The 21,567-nt window shown below is 35.1% G+C and overlaps 1 protein-coding gene across 1 annotated transcript in view; it reads left to right on the forward strand.

The window, feature by feature from the left end:
- Positions 1-4,556: 4,556 nt before the first annotated feature.
- LOC107705865 (disks large-associated protein 4-like) overlaps positions 4,557-21,567 on the forward strand; it is a 120,944-nt gene continuing 103,933 nt past the window's right edge. The window contains exon 1 of the mRNA XM_016509371.1: positions 4,557-4,775. The gene's annotated coding sequence lies outside the window, so the exon portion shown is untranslated. The remainder of the gene's footprint in view (positions 4,776-21,567) is intronic.

Raw genomic sequence — 21,567 nt, forward strand, 5'->3', positions numbered from 1 at the left:
AAAGAGTGATGATGACAGTCTGCTGGATATTAATTACTGTATGGTTATTTTTCACAAGGGTTTGGCTACAAATAACACAAAGCATATTTGATTGTGAATAAACATCTATAGTTCTGAGAAATTCACTAATTACTTAATTAGATGATCTGTGCTTATAACTTTTGATAAACGCACCATGCATTAAAGTCTTGAAGTTGTTTAGAAACCGTAAACAATCTTTAGATGGGCTAATGAAGAACTTAGCAGAAAAATCGTTTATTCTAAAAAAAAAAGTTAATTTAATGCATTTGTTTACTGAACACTGGTGTCTTTTATGATTTTTCAGTTGCTGTATTTTATTAAAGCAATAAGCTGTGTATTCAAGAGATTTTACAAGAGTTAAAGGAGTAACTCACTTCATTTCACTTCTCTTATATGGATTGATTATTCTTTTTTTTCTTCTAAAAATCTTCATTTGTATTCATCTGAAGAAAGAAAGTCATCTGGGATGGCACGAGGGTGAGAAAATGATGAGAGAAGTTTCATTTTTGAGTGAACTATCCCTTTAAGAAGTGACATTTACATTCATTCATTTAGCAGATGCTTTTATCCAAAGCACCTTGCAAATGAAGAACATCACAAGCAATTTGTCATAAGAGATGACAATATTCATGATGCATAACAAAGATTTAAATACTGTAGGAATCTGCATAATAAACAAACAAAATCACAGAAAATAAATGTGGTTTGATTGGCCTGTTTTTGTTTCAGAGGTAGTGATGTAGGACTGAATGATTTGTTTTTGTTTATTTGTTTTCTTTGAATGCATTGATTGGTGTGGTAGTGTTTGCATTGATTACTGACTAGCTCTCTTCCTCAGTGAGAGAGAGAGAGAGAGAGAGAGAGATGCAGCTCAACTCTCTGCCTGCAGCTATAACACAGTTTACACTGACTGACTGCAGTGATTAACCAGGAAAACACTCTGTATTGAATTCAACATGTTTGATGTGTGTGTGTGCGTGCGTGCATGCGTGCGTGTGTGTGTGTGTGTGTGTGTGTGTCTGTGAGAGTGTGTGTGTGTGTGTGTGTGTGTGTCTGTGAGAGTGTGTGTGTGTGTGTGCGTGCATGCGTGCGTGTGTGTGTGTGTGTGTGTGTCTGTGTGTGTGTGTGTGTGTGTGTGTGTGTAAGTGTCACAAAAGAGAGATTATTGGACGTAGAGCAAAAGATATTGACATTAAACTTTAAAGGAATAGTTCACTCAAATTAAAGCTCTATCACCACTCACCTCATGCTATTATTTTCCATAGTTTGAGCTCTTCTGCTCACCAAGGCTGCATTTATTTGACAAAATACAGTAAAAACTGTAAAATTGTGAAATATTATTACAATTTCAAATAACTGTTTGCTATGTGAATATCTGCTAAAATGTAATTTATTTCTGTGATGCAAAGCTGAATTTTCAGCATCATTACTCCAGTCTTCAGTGTCACATGATTCTTCAGAAATCATTCTAATATGCTGATTTGCTGCTCAAGAAACATTTCTGGTTATTATCAATGTTGAAAATAGTTGTGTTGCCCAATATTATTGTGGAAGCGTTGATATTTATTTATTTTTTTCTAGATCCTTTGATGAATAGAAAATTTAAAAGAACAGCAGAAAAGAACATTTCTGTAAAACAGAAATCTTTCATTATAAATGTCTTTACTGTCACTTTTGATCTGTTTTATGCATCCTCGCTAAATAAAAGTATTAAGTTCTCACTGCATCTCTTTATCATTAACGGTAGTGTATATAATCACTCTAATAATCTCCTTCACCAAAAAAGAGATGCATAGTTAATGCTATTACGTAAATACATTAATATATGAGAAGTTTCAGGTCACTTCAGGATAATCCAGACTAGAGTGGAAGTTTGAGGGCAGTTTGGGTAAGAGTGTGGTTCAGGACAGAGCTGGCATTTGGATTTAATGTTTGAGGTGGGATCAAACGGAAAGGTTCGGATTGAATCTTGCTTCATCACATTAGCTTCTGCAGAGAAGGGAGTCTAAAGGATAAGTATGCAAAAATGTACCGCTTGTTAGACTTTTAATCCAAAGCATCTAGCTGTAGACTGCAGTGTCAGATTCCTATTGGCAGCTCGGGGCTAAACGCTTCTCCAAAATCCTTCATGATGATAGAAGAGGAGCACACATACATGTGTTCAATCTCACAAATCTTTAATCTCTCCATAAACAGCAAATGTCCTTAACTGGATCATTTGATGGCATATTATGAGATCAAAATTAGAGAACAACCTACAATTTCCTAAATTTCGAGGTCACTGCTTAGTCCTATTTGAAGTTATCCTAATAGTAGTAAAAGGGCAGTTTTAAAGCATATTTCTTAAATTAATTGTGTTATAAAGCACAGTATAAAAAACTTAAATTAGATATTTGAAAAAGAACTCTGATCAAAATTAGAGAACACTTACTGATACCTACAAAGTTATTGGTGTTAATCTGGCATCTGGTGCTAATTTCCTTAATTATATGACAAACCCTATTTAACTAGAAGCATTTCTCTAATTTACACTGAGATTGCAAGATGGCGGGCCGCTCTAAGGTGACTGAAACCCTGCAACAGGACGCAGTCCAGATGATGACCCTTTCAGCCACTGCAAGAGAAGCTGGTCATTCTAAATCTGTGATTTCTCGAATACTGCAGCTTTACAATAACACTAATCCATTCAAGTCCCCCAAAAAGTCTGGTCATCCTTGTAAGACAAATGCACAAGAAGACAGGATAATGCGGAGATGCTCAATGGGGAATCGGTTCAGCACTGCAGCTGGAATTGCTCGCCAGTTCAGCGCTGAACAGGGTAAGGATCTGTCTTGGCACGTTTAAGAGAAGCCGGACTGAAAGCACACTCTGCAGTGACCAAACCTCTCATCAGCAGAAAGAATCTAAAGGCTAAGCTCACCTTTGCTGAGGAACATGTTGTGTGGAGAGAGAAGAACTGGTCCAAAGTTCACTTTAGTGATGAGAGCAAGTTTCATTTATTTGGGTCAGATGGGAAACATTTTGTTCAGCATCAAACTGGGGAAAGACTGAACCCCGAGTGCATAAAGAAGTCAGTGAATATGTACATAAATATCCTTAAATGACAACGCAAACATACTCTTTTTACTTTAGTTACAGAGTAGAAGTGTTGCACAATACGAATAGGAAATCTAACATGACACTTAATGATGGAAAGACATTTCAAAAAGTATCATGTTAGTGGTACATGTCTGCAATATTCCAGGATCTCTGGAAATAAACTGATATAGTTGTTCAGATTTGTTTGTGCACTTAATTTAGACACCTACTTTAACGCAGTTCACTCTGTATATAATAACTGCATCCAGATGCATCAAGCATCACTTCACTGAATCACTTCAAATGAGTCAAATGCTACAGTCACCTCCTCAGATCATGGCTGACATATTATTCCCAACATCTCCTCCCAGAAGACATATGTGTCACACGCTTCTGCAGGTAAATATAGACGAAACAGAGTGTTTTCTGGTTCCACTCTACTCTAGACCTGAAGAAGAGACTGTTATGCAGAACAAACAATTATCAATATGTTAAGTGAGTCTGTCAAAAAGAGTGTGTGCACGGTCTTCTGTCCCATGTGTAACAGTTTAATTCAAGCTTGACATGTACAAACATTAAAATGCTCCAGCTTCTGTCCTGTAATAGAGTCCCTCCTGTTCTTTCTGTCATGGGTTTGTTAGTCAGGCTTTTGAATATCAGCATAAGGTTTGAAACACATTACAGATCATTTTGGCCCAGAACCACTCACTTTGACAGGAAGAGACCATATTATTGACATGTAAAAGTGACCGACCACAGTTTTTGCTTTTATGTGCCATTGAGAGGCAAGTTTAGAAATGTGTCAGAATGTCAGTCTTTTCTTTTCTTTTACAGGTTTAAGGAAATATAATATTTGACTTTTTAACTTCAACCATAGTTTGTTTTGTGTTTACTTGTCATTTAGGAAAGAATTCATGTGAAATAGATTATATTACAATAATAGTCCAGCCTGGACAACAACAGCAGTAACTACTACTACTACTACTACTACTACTACTACTACTACTACTACTAACAAAAAGTCAACTATTGTTTTTTTAAGCCTTTTGGAGTTTGGAAGCATAAATTGCTATTCTAATTATTATATAACTATTATAATTATTTGTTTATAAAAAAAAAGCAGTGTAAACATTTTTCAAAACATCTTTTGCGTTCCACTGAAGAACGAAAAATCATACGAATTTTAAGACAACAAATTTTAATTTTTGAGTAAACTATTCCATTAAAAAGTATATTATTAGCAAGCTTTTGAAGATTAAAAAAGAATAAAGATAAAAAAGTAGATTTTTTTTTTACTCATGTTTTATTTACTTGCTAAACGTCTAAACTGAATGAATGGGGTCGCTGTCCGTGGTGCTGATCTCGATCGCTCGCTCTTTCTCTCTCTCTCTCTCTCTCTCTCTCTCTCTCTCTCACTCACTCACTCACACACACACCTACCTCCCTCTCAGTGTTTGTGTTGCTTTCCTCGCGGATGAATCTCGCAGTGATGGAGCTCAGAGTGGCTTGTTTTCGCGGTCGCCGGAGATAAAGTGATTTTAAGGAGAAATGCGGCGTGTTTCCTGTGCTGCTGATCTCACACACCGCCAGATCTGAGCTCACATTGAGACGAAGAGCGGCGCTGGGAAGTTTAATGTTTCTCAAGAGCGACGGAAACAGTCCTCCGAACATCTGAGGTAAAACTCCTCGATCTGCTGAACCTTCTTGTCTCAGATCAGATATTGACGAGGGAACATCAGAGCCTGTCAGGCTATGTGTGTAGTTTGAGTTGAGATGTGTGTCAGTTGTTTTGTAAGTGTGCTCGTGTGTTTCTGTCTGATGAGCCGGAACACAGTGTGAGGGCTTGGGCTGTGTCTCAAACCTAGTGAGCTGGTTTCATACTGTAGCAGCATTTTTGGGCAACACAGCCATGAGGTTATTAGTCATGTAGTTGATGCATTTTAGCTTATAAGCACTTAATGAAGGGAAATTATTTTCTAAATGACCACTGTCTGTCAGTCTTATCTTGTATATAGCTTTAAACACAGGCCCAGAGTGATAACTGCATTTATAAAAACTGATAATTTTTGGTTTTGCTCTAGTTTTGAATTGCTTTCTAGTGTGCAGTTGACTTGGGTTTTATTAAATAACGAAAAGAACTGTTTAAGAATGCTAGCTACATTAATTCCTATTGTGGATCTGCTGGTGAATCACGAATATTGATTGTAAAGCTGGGTTGAGGCTGAAAGGTGGTTTCAGATGCTCTCCTGACCTCTAGATTGAACATTTCTATAATGAGGTCAAGAATAATTTCAGTAAAAACCAGAATAAAACGTCTGCTTTGCTAAAAAAGTGCTGTGTGAATACAAATATGTGTAGTTTTACACACTGGCATGTCGCTTCGGGTGCAAAAATAAAGTGTGATATTCAGTCAGAAGTGTTGTTTAACCATCTCATGAGGTCAATATAAGCATTATTTGGGCTGTTTTTCAGCAACTACTTGCAAATGTCTGCCTTTTTGTAAAAACGGAATTTGCTTCTGCAGCTGTCTGGCTATTCTGTGTGATGTGAAACTGTATCATCAGATGTGAATTGAGCTGTTTGAAAAACTCTTGCAGCTGGTGATGGTTTCAGTCGATCATATGCTCACGAATCACATTTTTAGTCTTATCACGCAGTCACCTTTAAGATAATGGGTTGAATCGAGCAGATTTTAAGATTCAGCTCAGTTCTGGTTTTGTTTGTGCATCCAGCTCTATCATTCTTCTTTCTGGTATCTGTCTGCACTGTTGAAAGCCCCTCTTATTTACCCTCAGCTGCATTTATTTGATTCTTACCTCTCAACTTTCTGCAAAATGCTTTTTTTTTTTTTTTTTTTTATATGCATGACTTGAAAGTTTTATAACTGAACACTGTGTTGCATAACAAGTTTAAACATCTTCAAAAATACGACAGATCTGCTCAGATTGTTGTTTGTTGAGTTTTATCTAGCACAGTGCGCGTCATCTGTGAAGCTCTCTATAACAGGCTGATGGCTTGGCAAATGCTCGATTCGTCTCTGGGCACACTTACATGCACTGTTTTAGCAACTCACAGAAGACCTAGGTATCTTGGCTTTATACTGCATTGCATATGATTGTTTCTTAATTCTTCAACTTATGCCTTTTTAATAATAATACTGTTTTAATTTGAGTAATATTGGAACTATATTATATTATTATTAGCTATTAAAGTTAAGTTCTTTTGCAGGGACATTTGCAAATACGTTCAAGTTCATTTTATTGTCATTCAGCCCAGATATGGGAGAATGAAGTTATGTTTCTCAACAGGTCTTGGCATTGATTCAGCATTAACGTTCCCAGCATAACAACAATATATAGAAAGGTCGTTTTGTGTATCACATATCAGCAGTGCAATATATGTAGTACAAATACAATAATACAAAAGTTTAGACAATAAACAATATACACAGAATACAAGACATGTTAGGGCACAGTGAAGTGCATGTTCAGTCTACAAACTTTCTTCACATTGTCTAATTCTAGGCCTATTCTCTACAACCTAGTGCTGTCTACCATCTAGATGCGTCCTAACTGAAATGGAGGCTCATAAGTGACAGATTTGGAGCGCAAATTTGTGTCATACATAGTGTCTCACATGAAGCAAACGGGAAACTGCATGCACAATTGATTTTAATAGAGTTATGATGATATGAAGTTATAAAGATACTGATGCAACACTCTAAAAACTGTACACACAAATATTAAGTCATATAGTCTATTTCAATTAATTGAAATAATCATATTTATATATTTGCAATAATTATTTCAAAATGCATTCTGTGTTTGCCTTCTCTGTAAAGGATGCATTCAATGCTGCATTAGATTTTGTTCTCTGTAGATCCCATCTTCTCACGCGCCACGATTGGTCGGTTATGTACAATGCCTGCATGTTATTGGTCAAACTACTTTTCGATCATTACCTTCAGCAAGTATGAAAACAGGAAAACAAAGCCAAAACCTGGATATTTTAGACAATATAGAAATCCTAGCCAGGACGTGTCTGGGGAAAAATGGCAATTTTTGAAAATAGGCTCATTTTAGAGTTCATAGGCTCCCCTAGAGTTAAACAGTTGAGTTTTACCATTTTCGAATCCATTCAGCCGATCTCCGGGTCTGGCGGTAGCACTTTTGGCTGTAGCTTAGCATAGATCATTGAATCTGATTAGACCGTTAGCATCTCGCTCAAAAATGATGAGCCTATTTTCAAAAATAGTGGCGTGTTCCTTTAATGACCAGTTCTCACTATTAACTAGTTGCTTATTAGCTTGTATATTACTAGCATATTGGCTTTTTCTTAGTAGTTATAAAGCACATATTAATGTCTGATTCTGCATGACCATATATTAGATCCCTTAATCCACCCCATACCTAAATTTAACAACTACCTTACTAACTATTAATAACCAACAAATTAGGAGTTTATTGAGACAAAAGTGTTAGTTGATTGTGAGTGTTCCCTAATCTGAAGTGTTACCATAATTCTTTACAATAAGATTCAATATGTTAACATTCATTAATTCAGCAGTTAACATTAAATAATGAACAATTCTTTTACAACAATTATTAATATTGTTTAATCTGTGTTAATTATTTTTTCTAAAATATCCAGGTTGTAAAATGTTCAAATAAACAAACTCTTCTTTTATTAAAAATCACTGGACACATGAAAAAAAAACAAGAAAACAATGTTGTTTCTTTTTTAAATATTTTATCCAGTGATTTTTAATAAAGTAAAAGATTGTCCAAACAAATCTTACTTAATGTACTAAATTAACATTAGCTAATTTATTCGAATAAACTTAAAAATAATGAATTTTTAGCCTAGTTTAATAAATAATGCAAAAATGTTGTTCATTTTAGGTCATTATACCTAATGCAATTAACTAATGCTGAAACATGTTATTTTTTTGCACATTGCCAGGTTTTGAAACAGAGCCGATGCATCAGTGCATTCCAGAGCAAATAAATGTTAAAAAGCATTAGTGCATTCACTTTAGTGCACAAGATCTGTTGCATGATCTAAACTCAGCACCAAATGCTCAGATTTGTAGTACTTTGTCTTAAAGTATATCCTCAATCTACTGTGGACTCCCAAGTTTAACTTTCTATTGATGAGTGACTCTTGCTTTCATTAGAAACCTCCAAACAATCATATCAACCGAAAGCCCTGAAACAGCAGTGAAGTTTCAATCTTATCTCAGTCGGCCACTATGAACGGGCTTCTCTTGAATGGGCCGAAGTCAGTCCATCACGGCGAGTCAATAAGGAAGCGAGGGCCAACAGCCACAGCAAAGGCCATGAATGGACTTCTAATCATAGGCAGATCAATAGCCTTTTCAATAGCGCTTACTCATATTTAAACAGGGCTCAGGCTGAGAGCTCTTTCTGTGCGCGCTCGCTGCTGAAATGTGACACAATGTTCACGTCTCGCAGTACCAGCTGTGTCTTTATGCCACCAAATTAACATTCACTTTAGCAGCACTATTTCAGTATGTGTGTGTGTGTATATGGATGCTTTTTTATTGGTCTGAATAAGCCCCATCTAACTGCTTTAGTGACCTCAATGTGCTCTTGTGCTGAAAAGAAAAACGAGAAGCTGAACTGGAGGCGATTGATGTCTTGTGGCATGATAGCTTAAAAGTCAAAGCTGTATGTCACTAAAAAATGTTCACCAATCAGCGGTGAGCTTCACTTTAGCAATGGTAAACAGTCTTGGGTAAATCATTTGGTATACAAATAAACTGACTTTTGCATGAGCTACTTTAGAATGGCAAAATAAGTTTATATATACTGTAAATAATTTGTATTGCTGCAGTGTTGTTTATTATTAGAAACAAAGTATGTTTGTAATGCATTCAGTGGAAAAGCTTAATTCAAGATTATTATAAATGCATAGAATAATTTTATATATACATACATATACTACAATGTTTAATATAATTTACATATTATATATAATTATTTATATTCTACTGTATATTTAATCAGAAATACAGTAAAAACTGTAAAATTGTGAAATATTATTGCGATTTCAATTGACTTTTCTATGTGAATATATTTTAAAATGTGATAAAAGCTGTATTTTCAGCATCATTACTCCAGTCTTCAGTGTCACATGATCTTCAGAAATCATTCTAATATGCTGATTTACTACTCAAGAAACATTTCTGATTATTATCAATGTAGAAAACAGTTGTGCTGCACAATATTTTTGTGGAATATTTATATTTCAGGATTCTTTGAGAATGGAAAGTTCAAAAGAACGAAATTTTTTTTAGAAATAGAAATATTTTGTAACTTTATAAATGTCTTTACTGACACTTTTGATCAATTTAATGCATTCTTTCTGATTGCTGAAAGTATAATTTTTTTTTTTTTAAATCTTACTGACCCAAATGTTTTAACAGTAGTATATATTAATAATCATATTACTACTACTACTACTACTACTACAAATTAGGGCTGTCAAATAAAAATCGAATATTCGTTGAATTAAAAAAAAAAAAATCCACATTCGAATGCAAAAACGTTGCATTCGAATTTTAGGTCTGCGTCAGCCGTCAGGCAGCCTTATCAGTGGCGCACGAAATGCGACGACGATGTAAGTGTCATTGCTTTTGTTAGCCTATCCAGTTGAACCCACTAGATGCGGCGCTGCTACATTGTTCATTCAATATATTGCGGAAAACGAGAGCATCAGTGTGGCGAAGATGTTGTTTACATCAAAACTGAAACCAAACCGTTCACACAGAACGCATATTTATCACATTTTCTAGAGGGGCATCTATTAGCGTTGCTCTCGCACAAGAGAGTGGCATGTTTAGAAAGCCATGTAAAATTAATGTAAGTTCAACTTTTTAAAAAACATGTCTCAAGACGTTATGGCGGTTTCCCCCCATCCCACTGTATCTCATGTTTTTAAATGAAGAAAGTAGCCTACTCTTTGTGATTGGTTTTCTAATAGTATTCATCTATAAATAGTATATAAATAAATAATATCTAATATAATATATTGTAATATATTACTTTTAAATAATGCAATTGGAAATGGTTTAATTGGATAAAAGCTGATGTTGTTTTAGTAGGCAGCTGTCTATGTAGGCATTAGGCAGTGAGGGAGCTCAGTACGGTTTGGAGTTCAGAGACGTCAGTAAAGCAGCTTTGTGTTTTTGTTTTCGAGAGTCACGTCATCAAATCCATCAGCGGAGAAGACTTTCACTACGTTAATTCCTAAATGTCACTGTGCTCTCTGGTGTGTCACTCAAACCCCAGAGAAAACGCTGTCCTCAAGCTATTTCAGATTTCAAATGACCTTCTAAATCCCAGCAGTGATTTTTTTATAAAACAAATCACAGCTCTGATGGATCTAACCTACATACGTGAGGACAAATAGGCCTAATAATTGGCCATGAGAGGCCGCTGTGTGTGAGAGTGAAGGACGTGTCATTGTGACTATAACACTATCTGGACAGAAGCGGCACAGCGATAAAGCTGATAAAGCACAGCGCCGCTGGCCTCTACATTATTCATGCACTTCCTTGTATTGAATATCTGCAGAAATGGAGACGAGCGTTTGGTTCTGGAGATCAGCTGCCTGATTTCCCCGTGTTGCATCAATCGGGAGGAAAGAGAGATGCAAAAAAGAGTAGAAACTCTCTGTTCTGTTTTCCTTATGACACAATCTTCCTCTCAAACCCCCGCTGCGCTGTGAGAGAGATAGCGTGATCTCTAGATGGGAAAACCAGATATAGAAGAACAATAGCACTAAAAGATGCTTCGCCATGGTGAAATTTGCTTAAATTCAGCATGAAATCAAAACTGAACCAGTTTATTTTCTTAATACACATTTCTGGTCAGATTCCTATAGAAGCCTGTTTCTGCTATGGGATAAAAAAATAAAATAAAAAAAGGTAATTGCGACCTTTTATCTTACAATTCTGACTTTTTTCTCGCTGTTCTGAGCTTATATCTCAGAAGTCAGAATTGAGAGTTTTACTATGAACCTGCAATTAGGAGTTTATAACTTGAATATGTGATATAAACTCGCAATACTAAGAAAAAAGGTCAGAATTTCGAAATGTACTGAAATAAACGGTAATTGCGAATTTTATCTCACAATTCTGACTTTTTTCTCACTATTATGCAATTCAGAGAAAAAAGTCAGAATTGGGAGATATTCAATTTAAGAGTGCTTTATTGGCATGACAAAAATTATACATTTGTATATACTAAAAACGTACAATTATGAGTTTATCACTTAAAATTGAGATATAAAAACACAGTTCTAAGAAAAAAGTCTGACTTTTTTCTTGCTATTCTGAATTTGTCTTGAATTGCAAAATGCACTGAAATAAAAGGTAATTGTGAATTTTATGTCTCACAATTCTGCGAAATACTGCAAACTCTCCAGTTATGAATTTATAATTTACAATTGAGAGACGTAAACTCGCAATTCTAAGAATACATGTCAAAATTGCTGGATATAAACTCAGAATTGCAAGAAAAAATTTGTCACAATTACCTTTATTTATTTTACCTATACATATTTAAGTATTTATTTATTTATCATCATGTGGTAGAAAGCATCTTCCATATTGCACATTATTCAAAGAAAAAAATGTTTGTCCTCATAATCTTTTATCACAATGAAATTAAATTCTGCCAGTTCTGAAATGACTTTCATTTTCAACCGACGTCACTTAGCCCAAAAATAATGTTTTTTTAATGTAACTATTTACTCACTGTTTTAGGCTGCTTTTGCATCATGCATCTTCAAATGCATCACATTATGGAAGTAATGTGCTGTTTCATGTTGCCTTTATAGTTCGACAGCACATGTCCTGTTATATGTTGCCACCTCGCTCAAAGGCAAAGTACTCAAAGTATATACCGTAGTGACGCATGGTGAAATATGGTGATTCTGACCTTTCTATACGGCCCGTATTTCAATTTATACTAGATAGACAGAAGGAAGGACATGAGCAGGAAAAGAGAAAAAGAAACTGACAAAAAAAAGAGAGAAAAGAGAAAATAGCACGCTCTATTCATTTAGCTGCGGTACCCTTTTGGGCTGTCGGCTGCATTGTTAAAAGTGTGAATAATTGAAGCTGTGAAAATGTCAAGCAGGCTGTCCTGAAAGCCCCGAGCTGTTTGTCTTTCTCAAATTAGCACTGAATGAAAAATCACACTTTTGAAGAAGGTAGAGGGGAGAGAGAGGCTCGGTTTGGTAAATACATAATTTAGTTGCAAGCTTAAAAAGTTGATTCGGCTGTGTTTCTGAGCGCTGCTCTTGACGCTTCAGTACCGCTCAGATTTGTTCAGTAGCTCGGCTGTTGTTTTACAGTGTGGTTGTTCTTATCGCATCTGCTGCAGCGGCTGCATGGTTTGTGATCAGAAATATAGGCCTATAATCCTGTTCATTCACAATCGAGTTAATTAATGGACTATAAAGTCCACAAAATGCACTGAAATCACATTCGCTGTTCAGATATCCATTTGGTAATCTTCATCATGCCCTGCATAATCACTCAAAAAATGAGCATTTACATTTATGTATGTATGATGCATATATACTGTTCAAGAGTTTGAGGTCTTTCATTTTTTTGTTTTTAACAGTCTCTCTTCTGCTCACCGAGTCTGTCTTTATTTGATAAAAAATACAGTAAAGACTGTAATATTGTGAAATATTATTACAATATGAAATAACAGTTTTCTGTGTGGATATATTGTAAAATGTAATTTATTCCTGTGATCAAAGTTGAATTTTCAGCATCATTACTCCAGTCTTCAGTGTCACATGATTATTCAGAAATCATTCTAATATGCTGATTTGCTGCTCAAGAAACATTTCTGATTATTATCAATGTTGAAAACAGTTGTGCTGCCCAATATTTTTGTGGAAACATTGTGATACATTATATTTTTCAGGATCCTTTGATGAACAGAAAGCTCAAAAGAACAGCATTTATTTGTAACATTATAAATATTTTTACTGTCACTTTTGATCAATTTAATGCATCCTTGATGAATAAAAGTGATAATTAAAAATAAAAAATTAACTCACTGACCCCAAACTTTTAAGCGGTACTATAGTAAATTATTTAAATATCATATTAGTATTTTGTACTGCCATTAATTTATGCAGACTGTAATTTTACATTAATAAAAAATTCAAATATTACTAAAAAAGTTAAATGACTTGCATTAATGTGGAGGAAAATGTGCTTAATTGCTATGAAAATAATGTAATGCAAAAATATATATATACAAATTAATTTCTTGCAAAACATGATCATATTTTCTTATTTCATGAAGGTATTTACAGGTGATGTGTGTCATTTATGCTAAATGGAATTGCAATAATAATGACTGTTATTAAACATGTTTCCCAAACATCTACCATTTGTTGGACAAACAGATAGTCCCGCCCCCAAACTCACTCATTGGTTGAGCTAATGTTGCTGTATCAGGTGGCTTAAAGCAGCAGATCAGTGTTTTGAAATCATCACAGTGTTACAGCCTGTGTTGCATTGTATGTTCGTGAATTTGGGGGCGGAGCTATCAAGATAGGGGTGTGAGTATTTTGGGTAGGGGTGTGTGTTTTTGGCGATTTCAAATATCAACAGCGTTTCTCAGAAATTGCTTACTGCACCTTACAAATGATAAAATTCTGCAGCATTAATATATCAGTTAGAATCAATATTTTTATATGAAGATCATTCTGAGTCTTATCTGCGTCATGTTCACTTTTTTTCAGACTAGTTTATATTTTGCGATTCTGATTTTTTTTCTTGAAATTCTGAAAATGTAAAAATTAATAAGAATTGTGAGAGATAAACCCAGACTTCTGACTTTATCTCGCAATTCCAAGTTTACATCTCGCATTTATTACTTTACATTATTATTATTATTATTAACTAAAATTAAAACTAACGCCATATAAAAAATTTTTATAAAATAAACGGTAACTGGAATAAATAAATTATAAAATACTATTATTTCAGTTAGTTGGCAAAGTGCCTTACTCATTTTTGTACTAAAACTAAAAATTAACATAAACTTACATATAAAAAATTATATTAAAAAACATAAAATTCCTAAAACTTTTAAGTGAAATTAAAATGAAAATAAAAGATACAAAAATAAAAATGAATTCAAAGTATTACAAAAAGTTATAAGAGTATCTCGATACTAAAATATATCAGAATTGCAAGGAAAAACTGAGGGATAAAAAATGTCAATTACTTTTCTTTTTTTTCTTTTTTTTATCCCATGATGGGGAACAAGCTTCCGTAGATATTTGTTGTTATTCTGCAAATTAATGCTGTTTAATGAATGCTGGTTTTAGGAACGAGTGTCCTGGAAATTAGTTTGAGATTTGTGCATATGAGTGTTTAATTAAAAACCAAACTGCTTTGATAAATTAACTTGAACTGCATCAATATCCATGTACATCCCCAGCCTAAAATAATGTACTCTGAGCAAGAACATACTACTGACAGTCTGTCTGTATTTGGAAATACTGCCATGTTATAAAATTGTGCCTTGCTGCATACTGTTGTGTTTGCATGTAAGCGTTAGTTCTTTACTTAAAAATGAATTTCTATTTCACTTTTTGTTCCCTTTTTAAAACGGCTCTGGCAACGTTTGGCATCACATTGATTTCTCGTCACATACTTCCTTCAAATCACAATAAAACTGGGCAATATTAGCTGAAAAAGCATGCATGGATGTATAATTCAGTAATCCACTAAAATATTGTGCCATCTGGACATGTTTGGTGTACTGTTTTCAGTGTAGTGTGATTTGAGATGCTCTAATCCTGGTCGCACATACTATAATAGCATGCTAATTAGGATGCAGCCTGACTACTTCAGGCATTTAATTAAACTGCACACCAAATTGGTGGAGTCAAATATCCTGCTCTCCTGTTCTAAATCTTAATAAGTGCTATTTATTCTGTACCTTTTTAGATGGAGTGATATTATCTCCAATGCATCCTGAGAGTGAATTGGGAAACCACAACTCTCTCTCTCTCTCTCTCTCTCTCTCGGTGTGTGTGTGTGTGTGTGTGTGTGTGGGCGTGCGTATGTATTCATAACATAGTTCACAAAACAAAGAAAATTATTCACTCATTTACTTTCTTTCTTCTGCAGAACCCAAAAGAAAAATATTTATAATAATGTCTCTGCACTCAAAAAAAAAAGGCCCAAATTTAACATGTATTATAAAATACACAGAAAAGCTAATCAATTTAATGTGATATACTTGTTAATAATATCTAAATCAATAGGTAAGAAACGGGTCAGATTTCTGCACTCAAAAAAAAAAATGATGGCATAGTTTATTAACTATTTGCACCTATTTGATTTTATTTAAATAATCATATTAGTATTTATTCAAACTGATTAGAATTGGCATAAATATGTTCATTGTAAAAATGATTAAATGTTTTCAGTTAAAAAGTATGAATATGGTTAAAATATAGATAGCTGTGGATCAAGCAATATTCATTTAGTTAAAATGTATGAAATTGAAACTAATTGGATGTATTGATGATAAATATATAAACCTGGTTATTGTGTTTAAAAAAAAAAGTTTATTAGCACTGTTGCAGAAATCTGACCTGTTTCATTTATGTATTACTGACAAATATGCATCACATTAAGTTTAATAATGTTTAATTCATTGATTCATTCGTTTAGTTAAGGCTGTGTAATTCAAATGAATGGAAATTTTATATGCAATTCAAATACATATCTTAAATGTAGGTCTTAATTTTTTGGAGTATGTGTTTTTCATACAGTGAGAGTCAGTGGGGTCCAATATTGTTTGAACTAGGGCTGTCACAATATCAGATTTTTCACTGCATGATTATCGTGGCCTCAAAAAATCATGGTAACGATATATTGTGATATCTATAGAAATCTTGAAAAATAATAACAAATAAATCATGCTCAGTCAAATTAATCTTTTTTTTTTTTTTTTTGATCAATGAATCACACTATTGCATTCCAAAGGAACAATTACACTAAACAGAAGAGACTAAAATGCTAACTATTTTTAGTTTAGCACAGTGTCAAAGTAAGACAATTTAGGAGAACAACTACATAGTTTTACTCTAAACTTGTTTAATGCTCCATAATGGAGCTGCTGCTGGATTATTATGTGCATATTATCGTATGCGTACTATTCATTTTCAAATATCGCCAATATTGCGACACCCCTAATTAACATGATAACGATATTTCATTATTTAAATATCACGATTATCATCAATACCGGTATATCGAGACACCTGTTTGAACCCCAACTTTCTTCAAAATATATATATTTTATATATTTAGCGATTTAGCGAGTTAGCGATTGCCTGAACCATAGAAAATATAATTTACTATAAAATTTACTATAAATGTACATGGTGTATGCCCATCCAGAATACCTCATTGCAAATGTTTTTTTAATCATTTTATCATGTTACTATGTGGTTTCTATATGTACTGTTTTATCATCCAGCAGGCAGCACACCTCTCCTCAACTTGACAGAGTCATTTTCAAGTTTTAGTGTGTTCACTAACACTAACTTTTCAAGTGAAAATCTTCCCTTTGTAAAAATTGTCGTTTATAAGCGATGAGGGTGCCATGAGCCCTGGAGCTACAAATGAATCTTTCAGAAGCTCGCCACCCTCAAACAAGAAAGACACAGTATGAAACCGAGGAGACACAAGACGTGACGAGGAAAACAGAATGAGAGAGAAGGAGGTGTATTTTTAGCGGTTTGACCGTGAACACGGCTCACATCTGAGCTACAGAGAAGACACTTACAAACTAGCTGAAGAAGCTCTGAACAAATGCTTCATCCGTAAGATCATCTCATTTGTACTGGGAAAAACAACATGACAAACATAAATGTCCCAATTGACTACAGAATTGATTGAGCCACATGAATCATCTCTGGTTAACATGGAACAGTGTTCACCATTTCACCTCGATAATGTGACGTATTTCTCAGTAAAACAGGATATTCAATTCAATAAGAATACATGCATTTTATCCATCAATAATTGATTAGACGGTCACTCTATAAGTGTGGTGGTTGAAAATTAACCCTCTGGTGCTCTTCAGTCATTTTTTACCTAAAATATTTTTTTTTATGACATTGGAATGGTATAAAACAAAAATGTGAACACACACACACACGCACACACACACACACAAAATCATGATTTGATTTGACTGGTTAAAATGTTCCTAAAAAAAAATAATCACACTTCTCTTCATGGTCAAAAATGACTGTATTGGAAATGAATGGGAAGCGTATTTCATCTAGTGGAAACGTTTGGTACTGCCCCCAAACAAAATCTTACTGAAAGCTTATTTTTTGAGATACCAACCTCAAATTTGGAACACAACTTGTTTTAAATCAGAATCAGAAAGAGCTTTATTGCCAGGTATGTCTGCACATGTTTACGAGGATGGGGGTAGAGGTTGCTGGAGGTCAGAATGGGCGTGGGGTGTGAGACAGGGTTTTTCAAACCTGCAATAAAACTCATTAAAATCGCCGGCCTGTTGTTGATTCTCCACAGTGCTGGCGTGTCTTGTAGTTGGTGACGTCTTTCAGTCCTTTCCACACTGATGCAGGGTCACTGGCAGAAAACTGGTTTCTCAGCTTTTCGAGTAGTTCCTCTTAGCCACACTGATCTCCTTTGTCAGTGTACTTAGTTTTGGCCTGTTTATACAAGACTCTGTCCCCATTCCTGTAGGCATCTTCTTTGGCCTGACGGAGCTGTCTGAGTTCTGCAGTGAACCACGGTTTGTCGTTGTTGTCCTGGTAGGGATGCACATATCCTCACAGAAACTGATGTATGATGTTACAGAATCTGTGAGCTCGTCCAGGGGTGTGTTTCCCAAAAGCATCGTTATCTAACTATGGTAATTAGTTCCATTGAAATATATTGGTAACGACGGAACTTGCGACCATAGTTGCTTTTGGGAAATGCACCCCAGATTGGTGGCAGCAGCTTCAAAAACACTCCAGTCAGTGCAGTCGAAGCAGGCTTGTAAATCCCCCCTGCTTCATTAGTCCATCTTTTTACAGTCCTGATCTCAGTTTCTGCCTGTATGTCGGTATAGGATGAACCAGACATGTGCTTGCGTTGGAAAGTAGACACTTACGAGAATGAATGAGGAAAACTCCCGCGGCGAGTAGAACAGCTTACAGTTGATGAAGAGCGCTTCTAGATCAGGACAGCACATCTTCTTCAATGCTGTTACATCTGTACACCAACTTTCGTTGATGTAGAAGCATGTTCCACCGCCACGCGAATTTGAAAATAGCATTTTTTTTATTTCACCTTTCACATTTCACTTTTTAAATTTAATTTAATTTTCTATGCTCTATGCTCAAAAAGTGGTTAACAGGTAATAAATGGATTATAACTACTGCATGCATATAATTTAGTACCATAAATGCCACAAAAAAAAAAAAAAAAAAACTAAAATAATGTACACTCATTTAAAAAAAAAATTTAAATTTTTGACCGTGACCTCTTTTTTTTTTCCTTTGGGAACAATGTGCACTGATGAATCATGTTCATTTAGATCAGGAACATTTTATTAAGTAAGTAAACAGGGTCACTCTTGACATTTATGTCGACTTTAAATACAGAAAAGAATGTCAGTTTTCTCTTTTATTGATTCGCTTTTAATCTCCTTTCACTGCGATCCAAAAGAAACGCACTGAATCTCTTTGTTGTTCCCGGTTCACAGGGAACTTTGAAACATATTTTCTCATTTTTCTGTCCTGATTGTCTGTCTCCCTAATCCTTTTCATTTCATTCTAATGCTCTTTTGTTTCTCTTTTAACTTTTACGCTTAACGGAGGAGCCGTACGCCACCTGTGAACCATCAGAAACACAACATTAGCAAGACACAATCAGCTGATTGGCTTATTTAGGTTTGCACATTCACTTTGTTTATTATTCTCATTTAATTATGTAGAAGCGCCGCTTTTGGCCAGATGTACAATGCCTAATCAAGAGCAATACATGACATTACTCAATTATAATGCAAATGAACAGATATAAATCAAATCACAGACATGCTACTCCTGACTGTTTGAAACGGCATTCGAAATGAGCAATTTCTTCCCAAAGGGATTTTTCTTTTCCATGCACACATATCATCTTTTTATATTCAAATGTAATTAGTTTTTGTGTGAGAACCTGTGCTGTTTTAATGAGCATTCAATCTCAAGGTGGGCTTTTCTGTGTGTTTGTTTCTGTATGTGTGTGAACTGATTTATTGGTATACCTTCACATTGGTGGTGGCCTCCGCGGCACTCGTGACTCTAATAAATCAATTGCAGATATTTACCACATTCTGCCTTCTACCAGCACATCGCTGTCAATATAAATAGTCCGTTTTGCATGATTTTTGTAACCGCTTGCTCTTCAGTTGTCATGCATGGATAGATGTAGAGAGAAATGAACAGAATGAAAGAAACAGACAACAGAAGGCAGAGATAGAGGGGTCAGAACAGCCAGGCTTTGGTTATACAAGAGCATCATATAGATGAACAGATGAAAAGTGAGGAGAAAGAGGATATACATGTCTACGTAAGCGTTTTTATTTGGACTTTGAAAATATTTGAAACAAATCATTCAGGCTGGTTTTGTGAACCAGTTCAGTTGATTCATTGAAAAGCTCTGACTCAAATGAATGAGTCGTTCATAAATGAAACATCACTAATATAACTGTGATCATTCATGACTCGCTGTGAGTCAAATATATCTGAAAGAGACTGAGTTGTTGACTAGAGACCTGCTTGTACTGATTGTCCAATTTGCGAATAAATCATTGAGGCTGGTTTTGTGAACCAGTTCAGTTGATTCATTGAAATGATGTGACTCAAAAGAATGAGTTGTTTGCCTCCTCAATATCACTAATATAACTTTGCTGCTCGTTATGAATCGGGCAATCAATTCTGATTCACTGTGAGGCAAATATGTCTGAAAGAGACTGAGCTGTTCACTAGAGAACTGTTTGGATTGATTCAGTCCGATTTGTGAATGAATCATTCAGGCTGGTTTTGTGAACAAGTTCAATTGATTCTGACTCAAAAGAATGAGTTGTTTGCCAATTGAACATCACTAATATAACTGTGCTAGCTACTCATTACGAATCAGCTCATTGCAAATCGTACAATCGATCATGACTCATCGTGATTCAGATATATCTGACAGAGACACATTTTTGAAGACATGAATTGAATATCACTAATATAAACAAACTGCTCATTATGAATCAGCTCATTGTGAATCAGTCAATCGATCATGTCTCACTGTGAGTAAAATATGTCTGAAAGAGACTGAGTTGTTTGCTAGAAAACCGCTTGGACCGCTTGTCTGATTTGTGACAGAATCATTCATCCTGATGTTGTAAACCAATTCAGTTGATTCATTGAATCAACTAATATAGATGTGCTGCATATAATGGTTGTTATTGTTAGTTCTAGTTTAGGAATGGTATTTATGTTAATACCTCACTGTGGCTGGACGGGTCATGTTTGTGATGTGTAAATAAAGGATGGTCATGTTTTTTATGTATATTAATCTGTCAGAATGAGCTGTTTTTGCGCTTTTTGGACTGGAAGTTTTGAAAGTTACAGTGTGTTTTCTTAGTACAATGAACTCTTTTAGAGATCAGGAAAGGTTTGATTTCTCATGAAATGAGCCCTGTAAAGTGTCCGTGAACTGCTGCTCCATTGATTTGCGTCTGCTCGGTTTTGTTTACTTCAGGTTGGGTCTCTGTTGAACCCTGCAGGCCTCCGTACCGAGAGTCACACAGAACGTTTCACTTGTAATTGACTAAGCGCATGCTGTGCTTTAAAATCATCTGGTTCCAGCCGGTCTGTGCGCTGGCGAGTCTAGGACACGGTGTCTAATTCCAGAGAGACTCGGCCCTCCTTCGGGAGCGTATTAAAAGCAGTACATTAAAGTTTGATGACTTCCATTCACTTCTCTCGCTGTGCGACTCGACAAATCAGGCCAATTACGCTGAGATTGGGGACATCTTCAATTGGATGGCTTTGGCTTTTTTCACATGCGCTGCTACATCAAGGCTACTCGTGATTCTCAAGCACAAATTAAATCTGTGTACTGTCAATTACAACTATGGGGGTATTCTAAAAGAAATTACTCACCAAAAAATATGTGGCAAGTTGATTTTCATGCACAAATCTGCAGCAGAACCAAACGTCTAATGGTTTGAATGGTCTGGGATGTGCTTACCAGAGTAATTCATGAATTAAAATCTAAATATGCTGGCATATACATCACTTTGGGTGGAAAAGCATCTGATAAAATTACCTTATCTTTTTGCCTTGCTAATTTATTTCATTAGTGATGTTTGCAAAGTCAAACATTAG

Source organism: Sinocyclocheilus rhinocerous, unplaced genomic scaffold (assembly GCF_001515625.1).
Source record: "Sinocyclocheilus rhinocerous isolate Xijiao unplaced genomic scaffold, SAMN03320098_v1.1 scaffold1615, whole genome shotgun sequence".
Taxonomy (NCBI): Eukaryota; Metazoa; Chordata; class Actinopteri; order Cypriniformes; family Cyprinidae; genus Sinocyclocheilus; species Sinocyclocheilus rhinocerous.